This window comes from Symphalangus syndactylus, chromosome 13, assembly GCF_028878055.3.
Source record: "Symphalangus syndactylus isolate Jambi chromosome 13, NHGRI_mSymSyn1-v2.1_pri, whole genome shotgun sequence".
In the NCBI taxonomy this organism is placed as follows: domain Eukaryota; kingdom Metazoa; phylum Chordata; class Mammalia; order Primates; family Hylobatidae; genus Symphalangus; species Symphalangus syndactylus.
The window spans coordinates 58,989,147-59,014,867 of NC_072435.2; the positions used below are offsets into that span (position 1 = coordinate 58,989,147).

Consider the following 25,721-nt stretch of genomic DNA (forward strand, 5'->3'; position numbering starts at 1 on the left):
CAGGTGTCATGAAAACTACCCCTAAAAGCCAAAATGGGAAAGGAGAAGACTCATATCAACATTGTCGTTGTTGGACACGTAGATTCGGGCAAGTCCACCACTACTGGCCATCTGACCTACAAATGTGGTGGCATCAACAAAAGAAGCATTAAGAAATTTGAGAAGAAGGCTGCTGAGATGGGAAAGGGCTCCTTCAGGTATGCCTGGGTCTTGGATAAACTGAAAGCTGAGCGTGAATGTGGTATCACCATTGATATCTCCTTGTGGAAATTTGAGACCAGCAAGTACTGAATGACTATCATTAATGCCCCTAAGGAATGAGACCACCACTTCTCCTGTTGTCCTTCCCAGCTTCTCCCCAACCTTCCCTTTTCCCTAGTTTATAAGACAGGAGAAAAGGGAGAAAGCAAAAAGTTGGAAAGAAACAGAAGTAAGATAAATAGCTAGAAGACCTTGGCGCCACCACCTGGCCCTGGTGGTTAAAACAATAATAATAATATTAACCCCTGACCAAAACTACTGGTGTTATCTATAAATTCCAGACGTTGTATGAGAAAGTACTGTAAAACTTTTTGTTCTGTTAGCTGATGTATGTAGCCCCCAGTCACGTTCCTCATGCTTACTTGATCTATTATGACCCTTTCACGTGGACCCCTTAGAGTTGTAAGCCCTTAAAAGGGCTAGGAATTTCTTTTTCGGGGAGCTCGGCTCTTAAGACGCTCCCAGCCGAATAAAAACCTCTTCCTTCTTTAATCCGGTGTCTGAGGAGTTTTGTCTCTGACTCGTCCTGCTACACCCCAGGACACAGAGACTTCATCAAAAACGTCTTTACAGGGACATCTCAGGCTGACTGTGCTATCCTGGTTGTTGCTGCTGCTGTTGGTGAATTTGAAGCTGGTATCTCCAAGAATTGGCAGACCTGAGAGCATGCCCTTCTGGCTGAGACACTGGGTGTGAAATAATTAATCACCGGTGTTAACAAAATGGGTTTTATTGAGCCACCCTACAACCAGAAGAGATATGAGGAAATTGTTAAGGAAGTCAGCACTACATTAAGAAAACTGGCTACAACCCTGACACATTAGCATTTGTGCCAATTTCTGGTTGGAATGGTGACAACATGCTGGAGCCAAGAGCTAACATGCCTTGGTTCAAGGGATGGAAAGTCACCCATAAGGATGGCAATGCCAGTGGAACCACGCTGCTTGAGGCTCTGGACTGCATCCTACCACCAACTCGTCCAACTGACAAGCCCTGCTTCTCCAGGATGTCTACAAAATTGGTGGTATTGGTACTCTTCCTGATGGCCAAGTGGAGACTGTTGTTCTCAAACCTGGTATGGTGATCACCTTTGCTCCAGTCAACACTACAACTGAAGTAAAATCTGTTGAAATGCACCATGAAGCTTTGAGTGAAGCTTTTTATGGGGACAATGTGGGCTTCCATGTCAAGAATGTGTCTGTCAAGGATGTTCATTGTGGTAACAATGCTGGTAACTGCAAAAACGACACGCAAATGGAAGCAGCTGGATTCACCGCTCAGGTGATCTATCCTGAACCATCCAGGCCAAGTCAGTGCTGACTATGCCCCTGTACTGGATTGCCACACGGCTCACATTGCATGCAAGTTTGCTGAGCTGAAGGAAAAGATTGATTGCTCTTCTGGTAAAAAGCGGGAAGATGGCCCCAAATTCTTGAAATCTGGCGATGTTGCTATCATTGATATGGTTGCTGCTAAGCCCATGTGTGTTGAGAGCTTCTCAGACTATCCACCTCTGGGTTGCTTTGCTGCTTGTGATATGAGACAGACAGTTGCAGTGGGTGTCATCAAAGCAGTGGACAAGAAGGCAGCAGGAGCTGGCAAGGTCACCAAGTATCCCCAGAAAGCTCAGAAGGCTAAATGAATATTATCCCTAATATCTGCCATCCTGGTATTAAGCAGTGGTGGAAGAATGGTCTTAGAACTGTTTGTTTCAGTTGGCCATTTAAGTTTAGTAGTAAAAGACTGGTTAATGATAACAATGCATCATAAAACTTTCAGAAGGAAAGGAGAATGTTTTGTGGACCACTTTGGTTTTCTCTTTTGCATGTGGCAGTTTTAATTTATTAGTGTTTAAAATCAGTGCTTTTTAATGGAAACAACTTGACCAAAAATTTGTCACAGAATTTTGAGACCCATTAAAAAAGTTTAACGAGAAAAAAAAAAAGAATGTCACATAAACAGAATCCTACAGTGTGTAACCTTTTGAGCTGGCTTCTTTTTATTTATTTATTTTATTTATTTATTTATTTATTTATTTATTTTTGAAACAGAATCTCACTGCGATGCCCAGGCTGGAGTGCAATGGTGCGATCTCAGCTCACTGCAACCTCTGCCCCCTGGGTTCAAGTAATTCTTCTGCCTCAGCCTCCTGAGTAGCTGGGATTATAGGCATGCACCATCATGCCTGGCTAATTTTTGTATTTTTAGTAGAGACAGGGTTTCACCATGTTGGCCAGTCTGGTCTTGAACTCCTGACCTCGGGTGATACGCCCACCTCGGCCTCCCAAAGTGCTGGGATTACAGGCATGACCCACTGCACCCAGCTAGCTGACTTCTTTCATTCAGCACAATGTCACTGAGCTTCATCCATGCCACCATGCCTGGCTAATTTTTAAACTTTTTGTAAAGACAGGATGTCACTATGTTGCACAGGCTGATCTCAAACTCTTAGGCTCAAGTGATCCTCCCATCTCAGCCTCCCAAAGTACTGTAATTACAAGCATGAACTACCACACTCGACCTCCTATTTACTTCACCTTGGAAGCTACAGTGTTACCCAGAGCCTATAAACAAACAAACAAAAACACCATGGATATTTTGTTCCTGGTACACAAATTAATATCTTTAAATCCACCAACACCACTATACATTCTGTGCAATTAAAAAATTAACTTGAGGTCGGGTGTGGTGGCTCACACCTGTAATCCCAGCACTTTGGGAGGCTGAGGAGGGCAGATCACTTGAGGCCAGGAGTTTGAGACCAGCCTGGCAAACATGGCAAAACCCCATCTCTACTAAAAATATAAAAATTAGCCTAGAATGGTGGTGTGCACCTATAATCCCAGCTACTCCGGAGGCTGAGGCAGGAGAATCACTTGAACCCAGGAGGCAGAGGTAGCAGTGAGCCAAGATCATGCCACTGCATTCCAGCCTGGGTGACAGAGTGAAACTGTGTCTCTAAAAAACAAAAAGAAAAAGAAATTCACCTGAGGCACATGACCAGTAAATCCCTTAGTGCTAGTACTGTCTATGCAAAATAGCAAATACAGAGTGAAACAAACCAATGCAAGCATTTAGGTGAAATTGGGCTGCATGCTAAACCTGGCTTCATGCTTAACTACATTAAAAACAATTGCCAAAATGTCAATGTGTTTCTTCACAATGTTTCTTATTTTAACTTCATCACAACTAACAGCTTTAACTACGAGCAATGTTAACTAGCCAAATTTCTGTAATTTTCCACCATGTTTTAAATAATATTTTATTTTTATTTTGTTTTTTTTTTTGAGACAAAGTCTTGCTCTATCATCCAGGCTGGAGTGCAGCAGCATGATCTTGGCTCACTGCAACCTCTGCCTCCCAAGGCTCAAGCGATTCTCCTGCTTCAGCCTCCCTCGAGTAGCTGGGACTACAGGCGCCCACCATCACACCCTGCTAATTTTTGTATTTTTAGTAGAGATGGGTTTTTACCATGTTGGCCAGGCTGGCCTTGAACTCCTGATCTCAGGTGATCCACTTGCCTCAGCCTCCCAAATTGCTGGGATTACAGGCATGAGCCACTGTGCCCAGTCAAAAATATCTTATTAACTAAACTTTTTCAACTTCCTATTTTTTCTGTATGTTCATGAACACAGACACTCAGAGAAACAGAAAAAAATAAAAAACTAGGTATGACTTACGTAGACCATCTATAACATGCTTGGACTTCCTGTTATGTCCTAATTTTATTTATTTATTTATTTATTTATTTATTTATTTATTTATTGAGACAGAGTCTTGCTCTGTTGCCCAGGCTGGAATGCAGTGGCACAATCTTGGCTCACTGCAATCTCTGCCTCCCAGATTCAAGCAATTCTCTTGCCTCAGCCTCCCAAAGAGCTGACATTGCAGGTGTGTGCCACTTTGCCCAGCTAATTTTTGTATTTTTAGTAGCGACGGGGTTTCACCATGTTGGCCAGGCTGGTCTCGAACTCCTGACCTCAGGTGATCTGCCTGCTTCAGCCTCCCAAAGTACTGGGATTACAGGCATGAGCCACTGGGCCCTGCCTGTCCTAAATTTTTTATTTTTAAATAACCCCTCATTTTACGTTAGGACAGAAATTTACCATGCAAGATCCTTTCTCCTACAAAAGTATTTTCTTTATAACCTTCCTTACCAAAAACACATCTTTATATCCATAACTGTCTTCACATCTCTCTCCCCTTTGCTTTCTACCTTGTTTCATAAATAACCTTTCCAAGCCCATAATGTGAATCAACCTCTAGATAAGTTCTGAATTAGACAAAATTTTTCTTATTCTCAATAAGAACACATCTTCTTTGGCACATTTTACATACAGAATTACATGTTAACTAGAATTCTTATTCTTAGTAATCTTAAATTTTAGTGAAAACCTAGGAAGCAAGAAATCCTGAACTGCCTAACAGATGTTAGCATTGGCAAGACAATTCCACAATTTTTAAAAACATGTTTGCCTACATCATAACCCTTTCTGAATTGGAAATGTCCCAGACATCCAATAAGCACCCAATATAATTTCAAGATTTTAAATTACATGAAAAGTTTCCCTGCTGCATTTATCCCATTTACATTTCATTCATTTTTAGCAATTTATCTAGCTTACTAATGAAAATTGGGGTATTAAACAAAGCTAGTCATTATTTCTTCATTAACCATTTTTATAACCTGTGAATATCAGGTGTTCACCTAAGTAAGAAATTTCAAGTTAAATACTTGGGTATTTTCACCCGTAACTCAGAAGATTCCTCTACTTTTTTAAAACTAACAACATTAAATTAGTCTTACCTATCAAAAAATCACACAAAGATCATTTTGTTCTTGGCTAGATTTGCCATCTTATAATCTTTTGTGCCAAACTCTGATACCTTAAAATATCTAGCAGAGACAAAGATAAAACCCAGAAAAAAAGTATGCTGACAATTCAGAAGATATTTCTATTTTTATTTTACTGATTATCGTAAAGCCAGCTTATTTATTAAACATTTACCTAAGTCATGTAAACTTGAAAAATGTTTGGACTCATACACTTAATTTATGAGTGCTCCTTTATTTACATGCCAATTTTGGTACCCTGCAAAAACAACATATAACATCCAGGAACATAGGCACTTGCAAAGATCCAATAGCTTTTCCTAGGGATTCTTGCCATGGGATAGCAATACAAATTCACTAGTTTATAAACATACACAGGTAAACTTTGTTTTCCCTGATAGGTAATTCAATGAAGGCTATGAACCAAAATTTTGAGTAAAGCACTTTCTATGATAGTTTTATTTTTATTTTTTGAGACAGGGTCTTGCTCTGCTGCCCAGGCTGGAGTGCAGTAGTGCAATCACAGCCACAGCCCACTGCAGCCCTGACCTCCCAAGCTCAAGAAATCCTCCCACCTCAGCCTCCTGTATATCTGGGACTACAAGTGCATGCCACCTTGCCTGGCTAATATTTTAATTTTTTTGTACAGAAAGGATCTTCCTATGTTGTCTAGCCTGGCTGCAAACTCCTAAGCTCAAGTTATCCTCCTGCCTTGGCCTCTCAAAACACTGAGATTATAGGCATGAACCACTGTGCCTGACCTATAGTTTTATTTTTATTGATTGATTGATTGATTGATTGATTGAGATGGAGTCTCACTTTGTTGCCCAGGCTGGAGTGCGGTGGCATTATCTCGGCTCACTGAAACCTCCACCTCCCAGATTCAAACAATTCTCATGCCTTAGCCTCCCAAGTAGCTGGGATTACAGGTGCCCACCACCACATCCAGCTAATTTTTGTATTTGTAGTAGAGACAGAGTTTCACCATGTTGGCCAGGCTGGTCTCAAATTCCTGACCTCAAGTGATCTGCCCACCTCAGCCTCCCAAAGTGCTGGGATTACAGGCATGAGCCACCATGCCCACCCTATAGTTTGATTTTTAAAGGCCAAACCTCCCCAGACTCCAAAGAACACTGAGGCCAAACAGTACCACAGAAGAACATCATGTCCTAATAAGGCCTTGAAACCACCTTCGCAAAGATGATGACAGTGAGAGAAGTCTAGCATGGCTGACTCCATCTTGCTTCTAGCCTTACAGGCTGGCTGTCCTCTTTATTCCTGGGCATAAGCCAAGCTAACCACTGGAGGAATTTATAGTTTAACTTTGAAGCAAGGATGATAACAGTCTTTCCCTAAAACTATACCCTCTTTGCTCAGTGACTGAAGCCACGTTTATAAAACTAATGAAAGGCCACGACATTAGGATTATGGGAGGGGCCTGGATTCTGTTAAAATGTAGGCATAGTTTCAATAATCTCTTATTGCTCAGGAGTTTGTGGCCAGAGATCACAAGACTCGTGACTTCCCTGATTGCGCCTATAGACAACATCACTATTGTAGAACCTGATTGGTCTTTTGAGATGTTTTTCAGACTTTGGCACTCTGGCAACCAACTGACCTCACCTGAACCCATGACTCATGACTCAGCTGGTCCTGTGGATCCCACCCAGAGGCAGACTCAGTGCACAAGGACAATTTTCTACACCCTTACAGTTTTATCCCCAACTAATCAGCAGCACTCATCTCCTAGACCTCTGCCACCAAATAATCCATAAAAACCCTAGCTTCTGAATCCTCAGGGAAACTGATTTGAGTAATAGCTCCAGTCTTTCTGTTTGGCTAACTCTGTGTTAATTAAATTCTTTCTCTACTGCAGTATCATGGTCTCAGTGAATTGGTTTTTTCTGTGCAGTGGGCAAGAAAAATCCATCAGGCAATTACAGCCCAACCAGGCTTTGAACAGCAACGTAAAAACCTGGATACATGGAACTCCATCCCACTTTCCTATTCAACAGCAAAATGAGACCCATGGAGGGGCCAGAGCATTGCAAAAGAATATCCATTGATCAAATTCTCGTTTCTCACAACTATATTGACACACACACATAAACAAACAATTATCAAAATGCAATCCAACTGCTACAGCAACAAACAAGTCCTAAGTGTGTCCAAACTAAAACAGCTGGGGTGCCTTCCTCTCTCAGTTGGTTTTTAAAGACCAAACCAAACCTTTGGTGGGCAGAGGCCTAGGGAGTGGGTTCTACTAACTGGTTGGGGGTAAAACTGTAAGGATGTGGAAAATGGTCCTTGTGCACTGAGTCTGCCTCTGGGTGGGAACCACAGAACCAGTTGAGTCATGAGTCTTGGGTTAGGGTAGGGTCAGTGGATTGTCAGAGTGCAAGAGTTGATCTTGTTCTATCTGCAAACAGAAATATCTTCTGAGTTTCCCAAATCAAGAGCAGCCACCCGGTACCCACCAGAAATCACTCACATGTCCAGACACAGTTGTGCCCACACACAATTACTAATGTCAACAAAAAGAGTCAAACTGTGTAAAATATTTGAAGAGATTTATTCTGAGCCAAATATGAGTGACCATGGCCCATGACACAGTGCCCAGGAGGTCCTGAGAATATGTGCCCAAGGTCGTTGGGGTACAGCTTGGTTTTATACATTTTAAGGAGGCAAGAGACATCAATCAAATACATTTAAGAAATACATTTGTTTGGCCCAGAAAGGCGGGACAACTCAAAGTGGGGTGGGGCTTCCAGGCTATAGGTAAATTTAAACATTTTCTGGTTGACAATTGGTTGAGTTTGTCTAAAGACCTGGGATCATAGAAAGGAAATGTTCAGGTTAAAAGATTGTGGAGACCAAGGTTCTTTTGAAGTCTTACAGTGGCTGCCCTTAGAAACAGTAGTTGACAAATGTTTCCTATTCAGACCTTTAAAAGTTGCTAGACTCTTAGTTAATCTCTTCAGGATTGGGAGGGCCTGAAAGAAAAAGATCTAGCTATGTTAATAGAGATTCTTTACAGATGCAAATTTCCCCCACAAAGGACAACTTTGCAGGGCCATTTCAAAATATGGCAAAAAAACATGTTTTGGGGTAAAATATTATGACTTTCTTCTTTGTCATGTAATGTTATACCAGAGTAAGATTGGAAAGTAAGTCACGATATATAGAGTTAAATAAAACCCATCTGGGCTGGGCATGGTGGCTCACACTTGTAATCCCTGCACTTTTGGAGGCTGAGGCAGGCAGATCACCTGAGGTCAGGAGTTCGAGACCAGCCTGGCCATTATGGTGAGACCCTGTCTCTACTAAAAATACAAAAATTGGCGGGGCATAGTGGCAGGCACCTGTAATTCCAGCTACTCGTGATGCTGAGGCAGGAGAATTGCTTGAACCCAGGAGGCAGAGGTTGCAGTGAGTTGAGATCACACCATTGCATTCCAGCCTGGGCAACAGAGTAAGACTATCTCAAAAAAAAAAAAAAAATCTGATGAGAATTTATGGTTTGTAGGGCATGACTTCTCTAGACCCCTTAGATAGGAATTTGGGCAAGATTTTAAAAATCAGAGCTTAGTTCTCACTAACAAGCCCCAAGAGTGTCCAAACTGAAACAGTCATGATGCTTTCCTCTCTCCATCATTTGGGCTTATTCAACCTGCAAATGGAAATTCCTTAGAAAATTCCCAAATTGAGAGGAGCCCTTCCTGCTGTCTGGAACCCAGAAAAGACACTCATCCATCCAGACACAGATGTCAAATTTCAAAGGCTGTTCTTCCTAGGCAATCAGCAATACATTTGGGGCTGGCAGCAGCAGGGCCAAAGAGAAAAAGATGGAAACCCACCTCCAGCCAAAAACGGTCAGACAGCTGTTCAGGGGGCTTCTGAAAGTCCCAGTCTGCAGCAGCTGAGCCACAAGCAATGTGTTCCCAGTTAGGGAACCAAAATCTGTTACTGAAATGCCAGGGCTCCAGTCTAGGTCCCGTTGCTCACTGCACAGAAAGCCAATCACCAAGACAATGAGTATTGCCTGGGAAGAAGGCTTTAATTGAGTGCTTTAGCCAAGGAAAATGGGGATCAGTCTCAAATCCATCTCCCTAGTCAACTAAAATCAGGCGGTTATATAGCAGGGAAGAAATGTAACTACATGTGGGAAAACCAGAGTTAGGGAGAGGTAAGGAAGAGGAGTTGGTCAAAGGAATTAGGGAGGGATAAGGAAATCAGGAGGGATGAGGGGTCTGGCATCTCATTGTCTGGATGCAGTGATCTGGTGAGTTTCAATTCGTTGATATTATCTGGGAGGACTGAGGGTCAGTTTCCTGTGGCAAGAACTCAGATAAGACAAATGTGGGCTTCAAACTTTAAGACCAGGAGGGGGCCAGGCACAGTGGCTCATGCCTGTAATCCCAGCACTTTGGGAGCCCGAGGTGGGTGGATCATGAGGTCAGGAGATCGAGGCCATCCTGGCTAACACAGTGAAACCCTGTCTCTACTAAAAATCCAAAAAATTAGCTGGGTTTGGTGGCATGCGCCTGTAGTCCCAGCTACTCAGGAGACTGAGGCAGGAGAATTGCTTGAACCTGGGAAGCAGAGGTTGTAGTGAGCCAAGATCACACCACTGCACTCCAGCCTGGGCAACAGAGCAAGACTCCATCTAAAAAAAAAAAAGGAGGGTGAATTTCTATGTTGATCCAAAAGAAGTATCTATGGGACAATCAGGTCAGTTTCATGAGGAATATAAATTGGATCCTGTCATTGCCCTGAATAAAACTTTTCAATGGCTTCCCATTCTGGTCCCCTCCTCACAGCCTTTGAGGTCCTGCCTCTCTCTTCAAGCTTCTCTGGGGCCATCCCCAGAGAAGTGTCACTGACATTACTTTTCTGGCCTGGACTTCTCTCTGTCCCTTGAGCAGGCCAAGCTCTGAATGTCTGCATGCACCATGCCCTCCACTCTTTACCTGGCTGGTTCCCCACTTCTTCCAAGTTTCTGTCCAATGTCACGCCTTGGAGAGGCTTTCCCTGATCATCCAATCTCAAGAAGCCCCCTTCTGATATTATCTCACACTGCGCTCTGATGGTTTGATGTTTGTATTTGTGTGTTCATTTGTTTAACATGACTCCTACTAGACTGAGAAGCCCATGACAGCAGTCACCATGTCAGTTTTGTTTGTCACTATATACCCAGTGGGTGCCTAAAACCATGCCTAGCACAGACTGGGCATTTGATGGTGAATAAATGAATGAATGATTTTTTAAAAATATCTCTAATTTTCTACTATTATAAATAATGCTATAAGAAACATCCTTTTACATAAAGGCATGTGCACTGTGCATTTCCTACAAGTCGTACTGTTGAATTAAATGATATATACATGTAAAGCTTTGATAAATATCGATGAATCACCTTCTCTGGCTGAGTCAACCCTTTCTTCCCCAACAGTCTGTAAGAGACCCCAAACTCTGCTGACAAGAGAAAATATTGTATTTTAATTTTTTGAGATGATATTTAGAATTTAGAAACTTAAGTATTAGTCTGGGATTTCCAGAGAAACAGAACCAATAGAGTGTGTGTATGTGTGTATGTGTGTCTGTGTGTGTATCTGTGTGTCTGTGTCTCTGTGTATGTTTTTGTATGTCTGTCTCTATGTGTGTCTCTGTGTGAATGTGTGTGTGTTTCTATCTCTGTGTGTGTTTTTTTGTGTGTGTGTATGTGTCTCTGTGTGTGTGTCTGTATATCTCTGTGTGTGTCTGTGTGCATGTATGTTTGTGGCTCTGTGTGTTAATGTGTGTCTCTGTGTGTGTGTGTTTCTGTATGCATGTCTGTGTGTGTTTCTGTGTGTCTCTGTGTGTGTTTTTGTGCCTGTGTGTCTCTGTGTGTGTATGTCTGTGTGTCTCTGTGTTTCTGTGTGCGTGTCTGTGTGTGTGTCCATGTGTGTCTCTGTGTGTCTGTGTGTTAGTGTGTGTCTCTGTGTGTCTGTGTATCTTTGTGTGTGTCTGTGTGTGTATCTCTGTGTGCATGCCTGTGTGTTTCTGTGTTTTTGTGTGTGTGTGTGTCTGCATGTCTGCGTGTGTGTATAAAGAGATTTATTTAAGGAATTGGCTCATGGGATTGTGAATGCTTGATGAGCCCAAAATCTGATGGAGGAAGCTGGCTGACTCGAGGCTCAGGAAGAAGTTGTGGTTTGAGTCTAAAGAGAGCCTGCTGGTGAGCCAGGAAGACCCACTGCTGCAGACAAAGTCTGAATCCAGTATGCAGGAGAAATCTCTTTTGCATGTGGAGGTCAGCCTTTTGTGTTGTTCAGGCCTTCAGTGACTGGAGGAGGCCCCCACATTTTGGAGGGCAATCTGCTTTGCTCAGAGTCCACCAATTTAAATGTCAATCTCATCCAAAAACACCCTCACAGCAACACCCAGAATAACGTTTCACCAAATATCTGGGCACTGTGGCTTGGCCAAGCCAACACATAAAATTAATCATCATACTCTATATTATTTTCAAATTAATCTCCCAGATTAAAAATGATAGACAATATTTACATATTGTGTAGAGTCATTTGTGTTTCTCCCAATACTTGCTTCCTTCTTATTTGACTTACAGGAGTTCCTTGAATATTGGCTTACAAACCCCATATCAGGTATATAAGTAGAGGGATAGTGGCCTTTTACTTTGTTGATTGTAATGTTTTTAATAAGTTATCTCTTTTTATGTGCTCAAATTTCTCACCATTTTTTGATGACTTCTACGTTATGTCATACCAGGAAAAAGCCTCCTTATTTATAAGACTTTTAAAATTACACAATACCTACACAACATTTATTATTTTTAAAAACATTTTTGATCTTGAATGCACCTGCCTTTTATTCTTGTTACCTGGCTGTAATTCTTCCCAGTGGATAGTCAGCTATCCCAACATAATTTACCGAATAGACCATCCTTTCTCACAGTGGTTTGAAATGGACCTGGATCACTTAAGTAGGAAGAATTCTCCAAATGTAATCTAAAACAACAAGATTTCATCATTCTTACCCATCCTTACCCATAATTAGGAAAAATATTAAAGATTCAAACATCCAATATTGGAGAAGGTGTAGGGGAAGGGGTTCTGCCATGTACAGCTGGTGGAAATGTAAATTACCAAACACTATCAGGAAGGTAATATGCAAATATCTATCAATAATTTCAAGGCACATCTCTTTGACCTAGCAATTACATAAATTATAGATCTAAAGATTCATCTAACCAAAATACTCACACCTGTTCAGATAGCTAGCTAGCTAGCTAGCTAGATGATAGATAGATAGATAATAGATAAATTTGCAGAGGCACTGTTTGTTGTACCAAAGAACTATAAACTATGTAAATTAATCCTAAATGGTTACATAAATTGTAAGACAGTCCTAAAATGAAATACCATGTAGCCGTTAGAAAGACTCTAGATTGGTATAGGCTGCCATGAAAAGATCACTAAGGCATATTGTAAGGTGAAAAATAAAATTTCAGAAAAATAGAGTATGATTCCATTTATGCTTTCTTTCTTTCTTTTTTTTTTTTTTTTTTTTTGAGATGGCGTCTTGCTCTGTCACCCAGGCTGGAGTGCAGTGGTGCCATCTCGGCCCACTGCAACCTCCGCCTCCTGGGTTCAAGTGATTCTCCAGCCTCAGCCTCACGAGTAGTGGGACTACAGACGCCTGCTACCACGCCTGGCTCATTTTTGTATTTTTAGTAGAGACAGGGTTTCACCATGTTGGCCAGGCTGGTCTCAAACTCCTGACCTCAGGTGATCCACCTGCCTCAGCCTCCCAGAGTGCTGAGATTACAGGCGCGAGCCACTGGGCCCAGCCCCAGTTATGCTTTTTTTTTTTTTGAGACGGAGTCTCACTCTGTCGCCCAGGCTGGAGTGCAATGGTGCAATCTCGGCTTAACTACAACCTCTGCCTCCTGGGTTCAAGCAATTCTCCTGCCTCAGACTCCCGAGTAGCTGGGATTACAGGTGCGCACCACCACACTGGCTAATTTTTTGTATTTTTAGTAGAGACGGGGTTTCACTATATTGGCCAGGCTGGTCTCGAACTCCTGGGCTCAAGTGATCTGCCTGCCTTGGTCTCCCAAAGTGCTAGGATTACAAGTGTGAGGCACTACAACCGGCCCCATGTATGCATTTTTAAACCAAATATTTGTATACGCACATATATGGACATAAACAAAATAGAGGTTTCCTCTGGGAAGGGAGAAGTGAAACGGCATTTCACATTTTACTTCTGTACCGTTGGGTTTTTTTAAAGGCTATATTCATGCGTTATAATGCAACTTTTTAAAATTAGAGAATAATAATGGGGAACCATTCAGCACCTTGATTCTGACCAAGCGAGAGCAGATAAGGGAGCACAGGGATTCAAGCTGCCTGGAGACCTCCAGGGTCACTGTGAGGATGGCTGGAATCATGGGAATAAACAAATGATTTAACATGCTCAGGCTTCTAAGTGCCCATCCCTGGGGCTGCGGAGGAGCGAGGTGCTTAAACCATTCCCAAGCCTCAGGCATTGAAAGCAGGAGTGTTTTCTCTAAGAAGGAGGGTGCTGTGCTGTAACTGACCTCTTTGGCATTCAGCGTCTGCACAACAGACATCCAGTGCAGCTCTGTGCCTGCGGAAGAGACCAGGCTGCTTGTGCTGGGAGGGGCTGCTGCCCAAGGACAAGTCCTGAACTCACAGCAACGCTGAATCGCAGTCCTGGGCCATCTGGCCCCGGCCTCATAATCACTCTTCTGTCATGAATACTGAATGAAGGTAAACATACAGTCACAGGGCTATCTTGACGGCACCCAACTTTAAACCTGTGGCCTATTTCTGGCTCTACACTGTGCTGAATTCTGTCAAAAACAAACAAACAAATAACATCCTAAAACTATTTTGTGAACAATACATTACTTATTTCACATTAAGAATGTTGCTCTGTTATTTTTTTTTATGTTTTGTTTTGTTTTGATGGAGTCTCGCTCTGTCGCCCAGGCTGAAGTGCAGTGGCGCGATCACTGCAACCTCTGCCTCCCGGGTTCAAGCAATTCTCCTGCGTCAGCCTCCCAAGTAGCTAAGATTACAGGTGTGAGCCACCACTCCCGGCTAATTGTTGTATTTTTGGTAGAGACAGGGTTTTCCATCTTGGCTAGGCTGGTCTCGAACTGCTGACCTCAGGTGATCCGCCCACCTCGGCCTCCCAGAGTACTGGGATTACAGGCGTGAACCACTGCAACTAGCCAACAGCATGGTTTTGGTCACCTCAAATGAGGACACAAATACATAAATCTCACGGTTTTGGTATTGTATCATTTTTTTCATATACTGGGAAACGAAAAATGGAAGTGGTGTAGGCTGTCCTGACCTCTGAAAGGCCCTGAGGGGACAGTGGCCATCTTTTGGTTTCCTGGCTTCTGAACCCCTTCTGTGTTTAGGCAACTGGCCACGTATGAGCCTTGTGAGGAGGCAGAGCCCATCTCCCACTAGAGAAGCTACTGATGCAGGGACCTTATTTTCCAAGCATCCCTGATGCCTGCGTTTAGCCAATCAGGTGCACCTGCCCCAAATTCTGAATCTGAGGCTAATGGCACAAAGGAGGAAAAGTGGAAAATTATTTCTGGCAGTGGCAGTAGTGGTGGCAAACAGAATGTGGCTCTAGGTCCTAGTGTGCGGTAGCGGGGGGACTCCCACGTCCTTCCTGGACTGAGTTAATGGCATGACTTTTAATGTGGCCCTGGCTGTGCAGCTTCCTTGATTCTAGGAGCCTGGTTTTCCAGCCTTCCTGGCACATCTCTGAGCTACCCAATATCTTATCATTAAATCCCTAAATGAGCCAGAGTTGGTCTCTGTTGCTGCAATTAACAGCGATTGCTGAGACACAAGTCCAGCACAATGATGATGAGCAAAGAAGCCTGCGTTCTGTTGAGAGATGTGCAAACCATTAGTAATCAGAAAAATGAGACTGCACTAAAACGGCATGGAGATGCTACTTGATATCCATGCGACTGGCAAAATCTCAGTCGATGGATAATGCCAAGAGTGGGTGGGGGCGTGGCTCAAAGATCCAGTTGCCTTGTGGCCGGTGGCTATACCCTTTTCCCTTTTAAAAAATTTGTTTTCTCGGCTGGGCGTGGTGGCTCACGCCTGTAATCCCAGCACTTTGGTAGACCGTGGCAGGTGGATCACTTGAGGTCAGGAGTTCGAGACCAGCCTGGCCAACATAGTGAAACCCTGTCTCTTCTAAAAATACAAAAATTAGCCAGGCATGGTGGCAGCCACCTGTAGGCTCAGCTACTCGGGAGGCTGAGGCAGGAAAATCGCTTAAACCCAGGAGGTGGAGGTTGCAGTGAGCCGAGATTGCACCGCTGCACTCCAGCCTGGTGACAGTGACTCTATCAAAGAAAAAAAAAAGGTTTGCTTTTTTACATTTTTTTCTCATTTTTAATTTTTAATTTTAATTTTTATTTTTTGAGACAGTAAGTAACCTGGGCTGGAGTGCAGTTGTGCAATTGTAGCTCACTGCAGCCTCTACCTCCGGGCTAAAGTGACCCTCCTGCCTCCTCCTCCCAAGTAACTGGGACTGCGGGCACATGCCATCACACCCAGCTTTTTAATTTTCATTTTGTAGAGACAGGGCTCTTGCTGTACTGCCCAGGCTGGTCTCAAACTCATGGGCTTAAATGATTCTCCCACCTCAGCTTCCTTTTTTGTAGAGACAGGCGGTCTCACTACGTTGCCCAGGCTGGTCTCAAACACCCAGCCTTAAGCAATCCTCCTCCTGCCTCAGCCTCGTAAGTAGCTGGGATTATAGGTGTGAGCCACCATGCCTGACTTTTTATTTCATTTTTTGTAGAGACGGGGTATCGCTATGTTGACCAGGCTGGTTTTGAACTTCTGGTCTCAAGCAGTCCTCCTGCCTGGGCCTCCGAAAGCGTTGAGATCACAGACATGAGCCGCCTTGCCTGGCCTACTTCCGTTCTTCCTGGAAAATTGCCTTGTTGGTTTGTCTACTTGTTTTCTGTCCATCCTGGTCACTCTTGTCTCCAGCTCCTAGAACGGTACCTCACACAGAGTAAGGGCTCCATGTGTTTTGTGACAGGGAAGCAGACAGTGTGGCTTGTTGGAGAGGAGCCACATACCCCCGCCCCCCCATTCATACATGGTGTGACTCAGCCTGAACCATTGCTCAGCTGAGTTGGATTTGAGATGTTGCACCGCCCACTCCCGTGATACAGCTGTGCGTGAGGACAGCACAGTCTTGGGGTGCTGCCAAACAACTTAGTTTGAATTCTCCCTTTGACTCATTGGAACCTAGACCTCAGCACCAAAGATGTCCCCATACCAGTAACCCGGGCAACAGAATGCAGTTAAAGGACAGAAGACAAAAGGCGCAGGTTCTGACACATTCTTTGCTTGTATCATCAGCTAGCAAGCACTCACAGGCACATCCAACCTCCATCCTTATATTCCACAAGGGTTTGAGTGTCTGTTATAGGCAAGGGTCAGTGCTAGGTTTTTTTTTCTAAAAACAAACTTGGGGCTGGGCATGGTGGCTCACATCTGTAATCCTAGCACTTTGGGAGGCCAAAGCGGGTGGATTGCCTGAGCTCAAGAGTTCGACAACAGCCTCGGCAACATGGTGAAACCCCGTCTCTGCCAAAAATACAAAAAATTAGCCAGATGCAGTGGCGTGCACCTGTGGCCCAGCTTTTCGGGAGGCTGAGGTGTGAGGATCGCTTGAGCCTGAAAGGTGAAGGCTGCAGTGTGCTGTGATTGCACCACTGAACTGTAGCCTGGGCAACAGAGTGGGACCCTGTCTCAAAACAACAACAACAAAAAAAAGAAAGAAAGAAAGAAAGAAAGAAAGAAAGAAAGAAAGAAAGAAAGAAAGAGAAAGAAAGAAAGCAGAAGTGAGAGATGGATGTGTGTGTAGTCGTGTGGGATAATTGCCCATGGGCAGGAAACAGAATGCAACCTCTTAGAATGCAGGGGGAGGAGGAAGCCTGAAAAAACTGTTCAAATTTGGATTCTGGGCTGAGCACAGTGGCTCACGCCTGTAATCCCAGCACTTTGGGAGGCAAGGCAGGCGGATCACTTGAGGTTAGGAGTTCGAGACTAGCCTGGCCAACATGGTGAAATCCCGTCTACAAAAAATACAAAAATTAGTCGGGCGCAGCGGTGCACACCTGTAATCCCATTACTCGGAAGGCTGGGGTTAGGAGAATCACTTAAACTAGGGAGGCAGAGGTTGCAGTGAGCTGAGATCGCACCACTGAACTCCAGCCTGGGCGGTAGAGCAAGACTCTGTCTCAAAAAAAAAATTGGACTCTGGGTGAAATAAGTCTGTTGGGGACAAAATCTGGTGGGAGACCCAGAAGGTCAAGCTGCTTTAGAAAGAGCTCAACCACCACTGACTTTCCTCTTTTTGACCACATGACTCTTCCAGGTATAAAAAGCCTGCCGTTGGTGGAAAAGGAAAAGGGGGTCCAGTTAGACCAGATGCCACCTGCTTCTGAAACCAGACATCTTTGAAAACCCATCCATCTACCTGCAGGAAAAGGCAAGGGACCTGACCTCACCTGGGCTCAGGGAAGAGGTTGCTGGGATCATAACCCCAGGGAGAGACGGGATGGAAGGAGAGCACGCAGGGAGCGGAGGACAGGGGTACTCTCCAAGGAGGAGAGGGAAGAGGCCACAGAAATGGAAAAGGGGCCAGGACAAGTCAGTGGAGAGATGGTCAGGGCCTGGCGAGGAGGAGCAGGAGGAAAGCGGTAGAGCTCAGCCTCACGGCGGCAGGGCCACTCCCATGCATCTGGTCCTCTACTTCTGAAATTCCCGAATGCAGAATGAGATGTACAGATGGGCCAGCGGCAATATGTTATCCATCATAGGTTAAGGCCTCATTATTTTATTCATTTTTAAACTTTTTTTTTTTTTTTGAGACGGTCTTGTTCTGTCGCCCAGGCTGGATTGCAGTAGTGCCACCATGGTTCACTGTAACCTTGAAGCCCCTGGGCTCAAGTGATCCTCCTGCCTCAGCCTCCAGAGTAACCGGGACTACAGGCACACACCACCACGCCCAGCTAATTTTTTAACATTTTGTAGAGAAAGGCTCTCACTGTGTTGCCCAGGCTGTCTTGAACTCCTTGACTCAAGCAATCCTCCCGTCTTGGCTTCCCAAAGTGTTGGAATTACAGGTGTGAGCCACTGCTCCCAGCCACAAGTTTTATTTTAAATGTTTACCTTTCAATGATCACTTCGAGGAGATTTAAGCTTACTCTTTCTTTTTTTTTTTTTCTTGAGACGGAGTCTTGGTGTGTCGCCCAGGCTGGAGTGCAGTGGCACTATCTTGGCTCACTGCAACCTCCGCCTCCCAGGTTCAGGTGATTCTCCTACCTCAGCCTCCCGAGTAGCTGAGACTACAGGCATGTGCCACCACTCCTGACTAATTTTTGTATTTTTAGTAGAGTCGGGATTTCACCATGTTAGCCAGGTTGGTCTCGAACTCCTGACCTAAAGTGATCTGCCTGCCTCAGCCTCCCAAAGTGCTGGGAGGCATGAGCCACCGTGCCTGGCTCATTGTCTAGTTTTTACCAAGAAGACGATGAGATATGCCAGAGGGCTCCATATCTGCTATGAGAACTTCCCCCAAGAGCAGCTGGCTGTGGTGCTGCAGCTGGAGCTGTGCTTAGAGCTCTTCTTCACCCCCATGGCGGTCACCACCTTCTGCCACTGGCACTTTGTGCAGATCATGCTCTCCTGGCCCTAAGTGGGGACCTGGAGGTGCTGAAGAGCCGGGAGACTGGCTGCCATGACCCTCTTCAACTTCCGGGTCTGTTTGGACACTATGCTTTGTCTCCCATGGTGGGTTCCCCCAGTGGAAGAGTCAAATTGGTAGGCAGGCGCAGTGTTGTTCAGTGCTCTCGATGCTGCATTGACCCCTTGACTATCTTTGTTTTTGTTTTTATTTTGTTTTGTTTCGTTTCGTTTTTGAGACGGGGTCTCGCTCTGTCACCCAGGCTGGAGTGCAGTGGTGTGATCTTGGCTCACTGCAACCTCCGCCTCCCAGGTTCAAGCTATTCTCCTGCCTCAGTCTCCCGGGTAGCTGGGATTACAGGCATCCACCACCATACCCGGCTAATTTTTGTATTTTTAGTAGAGACGAGGTTTCAACCTCTACTCAGGCTGGTCTCAAACTCCTGACCGCAAGTGATCTGCCCACACTGGCCTCCCAAAGTGTTGCAATTACAGGCGTGAGCCACCATGCCCAGCCTAACCCCTTGATTTTCTGTTTCTTTTCCTCCACCGTGCGCAAAGCCTTTGACAGAGGGCCACGGAGGTGGCAGCACGGCGGGGGTCTCACTGCCTGGGTCTCACTGCCTGGGTGGTGGTGAAAGCTCTGGAGAGCCAGCTGCAGAGAGAAGATGCGGATCTTAGGGATGGCCAATGTCACCTTCACAGGAGATTAGAGGTGCCAGCTTGGGGTAACCTTTTGGGGAAGCAGGGCTCAAAAAGAGGAACAATGAAACAGAACAAAGGTGAGTTCTCCTGTGCCCAGTTTCAGAGGTCAAGGAGAGTAGTAGATAGCTCAAACCCAACTCAGCCATTGAGTGAGTGTTTTCATTTTGTTCCTTGGGGTCTATGATATTTTCCATTTTCTTTTCTTTCCTTTTGTTTTGTTTTGTTTGTTTGTTTGTTTGTTTGTTTTAGAGACAGGGTTTCCCTCTGTCTCCCAGGCTGGAATGCAGTGGTGTGATCATATCACACTGCAGCTTCTAACTCATGGGTTCAAGCCATCCTCCTGCCTCAGCCTCCTGAGTAGCTGGGACTCCAGGTGCACGCCAACATGGCCGACTAATTGTTTATTTTTTATAGAGGACAGGGTTTCACTATGTTGGCCAGGATGTTCAACAACTTCTGCCTTCAAGTGATCTTCCCTCCTGGGCCTCCCCAAGTGCTGAGATTGCAAGCATCAGCCACCACACCCAGCCCATGACATTTTCTTCATTATGGCTGGTACTGCCTCATGGTAAGCCACAAGCCTTTTTATCCTGTAATATCAGAGTCTTGGAATTCTTTATCTTCCCTACTCTGTATCTAGAAGACAGTAGCATTCACTTATCTGCTGCAGAGCTCTTAATTCTATCCTTGGCCCCGATTCAGAAAGGGGGGTTCTTCATGCTGGGTCTGAATAACCCAGCACAGGCAAGTCTGGGGAGCAAGGCAGGTGCCTGGCACCTCAAAGGACCAACAACCGAAACAAAGCAGTGGCTGGCACAGGTGGACAAACCGGGCAAGAAAAGAAACAGTCCTTCGGAGCAGAGTCCACGTGGTGGGAAGAAACAGGTCATGATACTTTTTAGTGGTTACATCCTACTGTGTTTGTGCCTTCTTTTTTCCTTTCTCAGTCTTGCCAAGAGGTCCATTAATTTGTGTTTTCAGAAAACCAAGATCCTCTCCAGCATTTATCTTTGTTTTCTTGTTGCATTAATTTCTAATCTTATCTTTATTGTTTCCTTCCTTCTACTTTATTGAGTCTTCTCTGTTGCTCCTTTTCTAACATGTTAACTTGGATACTCGTTCATTTTAGCCTTTCTTCTTTGCTAACGTAAGCATTTAGTGTATTGGATAGATTTCCCTCTACGAACAGCTTTAGTGGGAAGTCACAAGTTTTGATTTGCAGCGTTCTCATTATTTTGAGTTCTAAATAGGCTCCAAATTCCATGTGATTTTTTTCTTTGACTCTTGACTTTGGAAATGTATCTTAATTTTCAAATACAGAATTTTTTCCCCCTTTATCCTTTTGTTATTCATTTCTAACTAGAGAGTGTTGTTTCAATGGTATCAGTTCTTTGAAATTTGCTGAGAATTGTTTTTTGGCTTAGAATATAAACAGTATTCTAGTATTCCAGTAATGAAAAGAAGATAGATTCTGCAATTGTTGGGTGCCATGTTCTCTGTATATACCTTAGATCAAACTTGTTAATTTATGATGTTCAAATCTTCATAACCTTTATATACATTTTCATCTATTTAATCTATCAGTTATATGAAGAGGTGCGTTACATGCTCCTTCTATCATGGTAAATTTGTCTATTTCTCCTTGTAGTTCTGTCTCCCTGGTGAATTGAAATTTTCAAAATTCTTTCTGCCTTAACCTTGATTTTGTCTGATATTAACAGAGCCACATCAACTTGGTTTTTGCTTATTATTTGCCTAGTCCATCTCTGTCCATCCTTCTACATTCAACCTTGCTATATCTTTATGTTTTAAATGTGCTTTTCCTAAGCAGTATATAGAGTGGTTGAATTTTTTTGTAATCTGGTCTGACGACTGGACAATATTTGTCTTTTAACTGTATCATTTTGTCCATTTATAGTTATAAAATAATAATTTCCAATATATTTGAATTTATCTCTGTCATCTTATTTTAAATACTTTTAGTGAAGTATGTGCAAACATATTGAAATATACATGCATACCATGTGTATTAGTCCATTCTCACACTGCCAGTAAAGACATAACCGAGACTGGGTAATTTACAAAGAAAAGAGGCTTAATTGACTCACAGTTCCACAGGGCTGGGCAAGCCTCAGAAAACATAGAATCATGGTGGAAGGGAAAGCGAGCAGGTCCTTCTTCATATGGCAGCAGCAAGAAGTGCACAGCAAAATGGGAGAAGCCATCTGATAAAACCATTAGATCTCATGAGAACTCACTCACTATCAGGAGAACAGCATGAGGGTAACCACCCCATGATTCAATTACCTCCCACCTGGTTCCTACCGTGACACTTGGGATTATGCGAACTGCAATTCAAGATGAGATTTAGGTGGGGACACAGCCAAACCGTATCACCATGCATGGCCAAATAATAAGTGTACAGGCCAAATAAACTATCACAAATATCAGAGTGAACACACCTATTCAGGAAAAAGCGAAACGTCTACCATATTATTTTATGCTTTTTATTTCCCTCATATTTTATTTTATTTTGTTTTATTTTATTTTATTTTCAGACACAGTCTCACTCTGTTGTCCAGGCTGGAGTCAACGGCATTATCTCAGCTCACTGCAACCTCCACCTCCTGGGTTCAAGCAATTCTCGTGCCTCAGCCTCCCAAGTAGCTGGGATTACAGGTGTGTGCCACTATGCCTGGCTAATTTTTGCATTTTTAGTAGAGACAGGGTTTCACCATGTTGACCAGGCTGGTCTTGAACTCCTGACCTTAGGTGATCCAACCACCTCGGCCTCCCAAAGTGCTGGTATTACAGGTGTGAGCCACCTTTCCAAGCCATCCCTCACCTTTTAATATTTCTTTTTTTCTTCTCTCTAGCCTTCTTTTGAGATTCAGTTTGTTTATTTCTTTTCTTTCTCATTTCATTTATTCTTCCACTGACTTGGAAACTGTATGTTCTGTTTCCATTATTTAGTGGTTATTTTAAACATTGTAAGATGTTAGGAGTTCCTCAATGAGTTACTCCCTCCCTCCCTTCCTTCTTCCCTTTAATACCACACATCAAGGAAAACCCAACCCAAGTGGCTTCAAACTATGTGAATCTAGGGCAGCAGTTCTCAAAGCACTGTCTGTGAGGTCAAAACTATTCATAATGCTATTAAGATGCTGATTGCTCTCTTCACCTTCATTAGCTCACAAATAATGTGCACAGTGGAGATTTTGAGAGCTACGTGACGTGGTATAATGACGGAATGAATGCAGACCAGATAGGAAAATACAGCTGTCTTCCATTAATCCAGGCATTAAAGAGATCTGCAAAAATGTAAAACAATGCCACTGTCACGAATTTTTTGAAGATATAGTTGTTTTTTCTAGGAACACGTCATTTATATTAACATGTAATGGTTTTATGGTTATTATTATTATAAGATAAGTTAATACACATTTTTAAATTTTTCTGTTTTAACTTTGTTTTTTTTTTTTTTTGATACGCAGTTTCACTCTTGTTGCCAAGGCTGGAGTGCAGTGGTGTGATCTCAGCTCACCACAACCTCTGCCTCCTGGCTTCAAGCAATTCTTCTGCCTCAGCCTCCCAAGTAGCTGAGATTACATGCGCATGCCACCATGCCCGGCTAATTTTTGTATTTTTAGTAGAGACAGGGTTTCACCATGTTGGTCAGGCTGGTCTCGCACTCCTGACCTCATGATCTGCCCACCTCAGTCTCCCAAAGTCCTGGGATTACAGATATGAGCCACCATGCCTGGCAGGAATTTTCTTTTTTTCTTTTCTTTTCTTTTTTTTTTTTTTTTGAGACAGTGTCTCACTCTGTCACCCAGGGTGAGTGCAGTGGCATGAACACAACTCACTACAGCCTCGTCTTCCCAGGCTCAAGTGATCCTCCCACTTTAGCCTCCCGAGTAGCTGGGACTACAGGTGCACGCCACCATGCTCAGCTAATTCTTATATTTTTTGAGGAGATGGGGTTTTGCCATGTTGCCCGGGGCTGGTCTCAAACTCCTAAGCTTAAAGCAATCCACCTGCCTCAGCCTCCCAAAGTGTTGGGATTAGAGGGGTGAGCCACCACATCCATCCCTTCAGTAATTTCCAAGAGTATAAACCGGCCCTGAGATCCACAAGTTTGAGAATTGCTGACCTGGTGAGATGACAGACAGGCTTACTCTGCTAAGTGCAATTGTGCACATATGAAACCTTCTGCTACCTGATGTGTGTTTAATGATTCAAAATTTCATAAAATCTAATGCCACTTAAGCTCTCAAAGTGAGTTTAAAGTCTGCCTGGTAAAATGCAAAGCTTGTTGAGGTATTAAATATGAGACCTAACAACCAGAACTATTCAATGAGGAGATGAAGTAACAAAGCTGGCTTAGATGGATGGGATGTAATTGCGCTGCACAGACCTGTACTTACCATGTTACGTTAGTTCCTGTTCTAAAGATTCTTTTTTTTTTTGAGACGGAGTCTTGCTCTATAACCCAGGCTGCTGCAGTGCAGTGGCATGATCTTGGCTCACTGCAACCTCTGCCTCCCAGGCTCAAGCAATTCTCATGCCTCAGCTTCCCAAGTAGCTGGGATTACAGGCGTGTGCCAACACACCTGGCAAATGTTTGTATTTTTAGTAGAGATGGGGTTTCACCATGTTGGCCAGGCTGGTCTTGAACTCCTGGCCTCAAGTGATTCACCCACCTCAGCCTCTCAAAGTGCTGGAATTACAGGCGCGAGCCACCGCGCCCGATCTAAAGATTCTTTAAATTGGAGTTTTTCTTCTTGTTTTATGGGGAAGGATAACTTCATCTACAATTAGGTGGAATATTAACCCAAACTATATGTAAGATTTCCAATCTTAGAGGCTATAGGAACTGGGGGAGAAGGAAAGTGTAATACTAATTATATTTGTCCTACGTCATCCTGGGGAAAGTGCACATTTAATTCTTGTCAGCAAAGATTAAAGAAAGGTTTTCAGGGCAAAAGTTATGAACAGGCTTAGTGTGTTTTATTTGAATGGGGGAATTCACAAAGCCTTTGTGAAAGCCTCAATTTTACTGTTAGACTACTTGATAGCATCTAGTTAATATAAGCTAGGGTGATTCAACTAGTTCCGTTGTACCTCCCGGGAAATAAATGGTTCCTGAGGCATTGTGTTAAGCGAGGAATGGAAGCTTGAAGGTTACCGGCAAGGCTCCCTTCAGCCCTCTCTGGTTTTCAGGTTAGTGGTGGGGAGAGTGAGTGTCCACCGGAAAGGGACTGTGATGTGAAGTTAGGTCACTTGATTTCTGTAAACTTATGGGAGACCTTTCTCCTAAAGATGGGCTCAAGATGCCACCATTTACAATGTTACTCTCAATGACCTTGGGGAAGTCCTGCTCCTAGGGGTGGGACACAGTGATAAGAGGGAGGGGTGTGCCGGGCACGGTGGCTCATGCCTGTAATTCCAGCACTTTGGGAGGCTGAGGCAGGCGGATCACCTGAGGCCAGGAGTTCAAGACCAGCCTGGCCAACATGGCAAAACCCTATCTCTACTAAAAATATAAAAATTAGCTGGGTGTGGTGGTGTGCAGCTGTAATCCCAGCTACTTGGGAGGCTGAGACAGGAGAATCACTTGAATCCAAGAGGCGGAGGCTGTAGTGAGCCAAAATCATGCCATTGCACTCCAACCTGGGCAACAAGAGCAGACACTCTGTCTAAAACAAACAAACAAACAAAAAAAAAAACACAAGAGGAAGGGGTGGAAGAGTGTACTGATTGTTGGACCCTGAGGATTGCAAGTTTATCATAACATGCTTTACAGTCTCTTTCAAAAATGAACCAGCGATCAGAGGTGGCACTGGTTGGTTTGGCCTTCTTAGCAGCATCCCTCCCTTGCCCTCTGCCATGTGGTTTGGTGGAGCTGACTTCACCCCCAGCTCCTGCTCCAGGGGCAGGTGTGAAACCAGGACCCTGATCATCTGCAGTTCATCCTCTGACCACAGTGATGGCTCACACTTAGGTGCATGACTCAATCCAGACCAATGAAAGATGAACCCAGGCTGGGCGTGGTGGCTCACATCTGTAATCCCAGCACATGGGAAGGCTGAGGCAGGCGAATAGTTGAGGTCAGGAGTTCAAGACCAGCCAGGCTAACA

General features: G+C 44.0%; 1 long non-coding RNA gene and 2 pseudogenes across 1 annotated transcript; all 3 read left to right on the top strand.

The window, feature by feature from the left end:
• On the top strand, positions 1-2,200 carry LOC129459731 (elongation factor 1-alpha 1-like; annotated as a pseudogene).
• Positions 2,201-18,731: 16,531 nt separating this feature from the next.
• On the top strand, positions 18,732-19,700 carry LOC129460231 (uncharacterized; annotated as a pseudogene).
• Positions 19,699-22,255, top strand: LOC134732187 (uncharacterized). The gene is made up of 3 exons (XR_010115074.1): positions 19,699-19,730; positions 19,996-20,149; positions 22,140-22,255. It is a non-coding gene; the product is annotated as an uncharacterized lncRNA (long non-coding RNA).
• Positions 22,256-25,721: the final 3,466 nt, after the last annotated feature.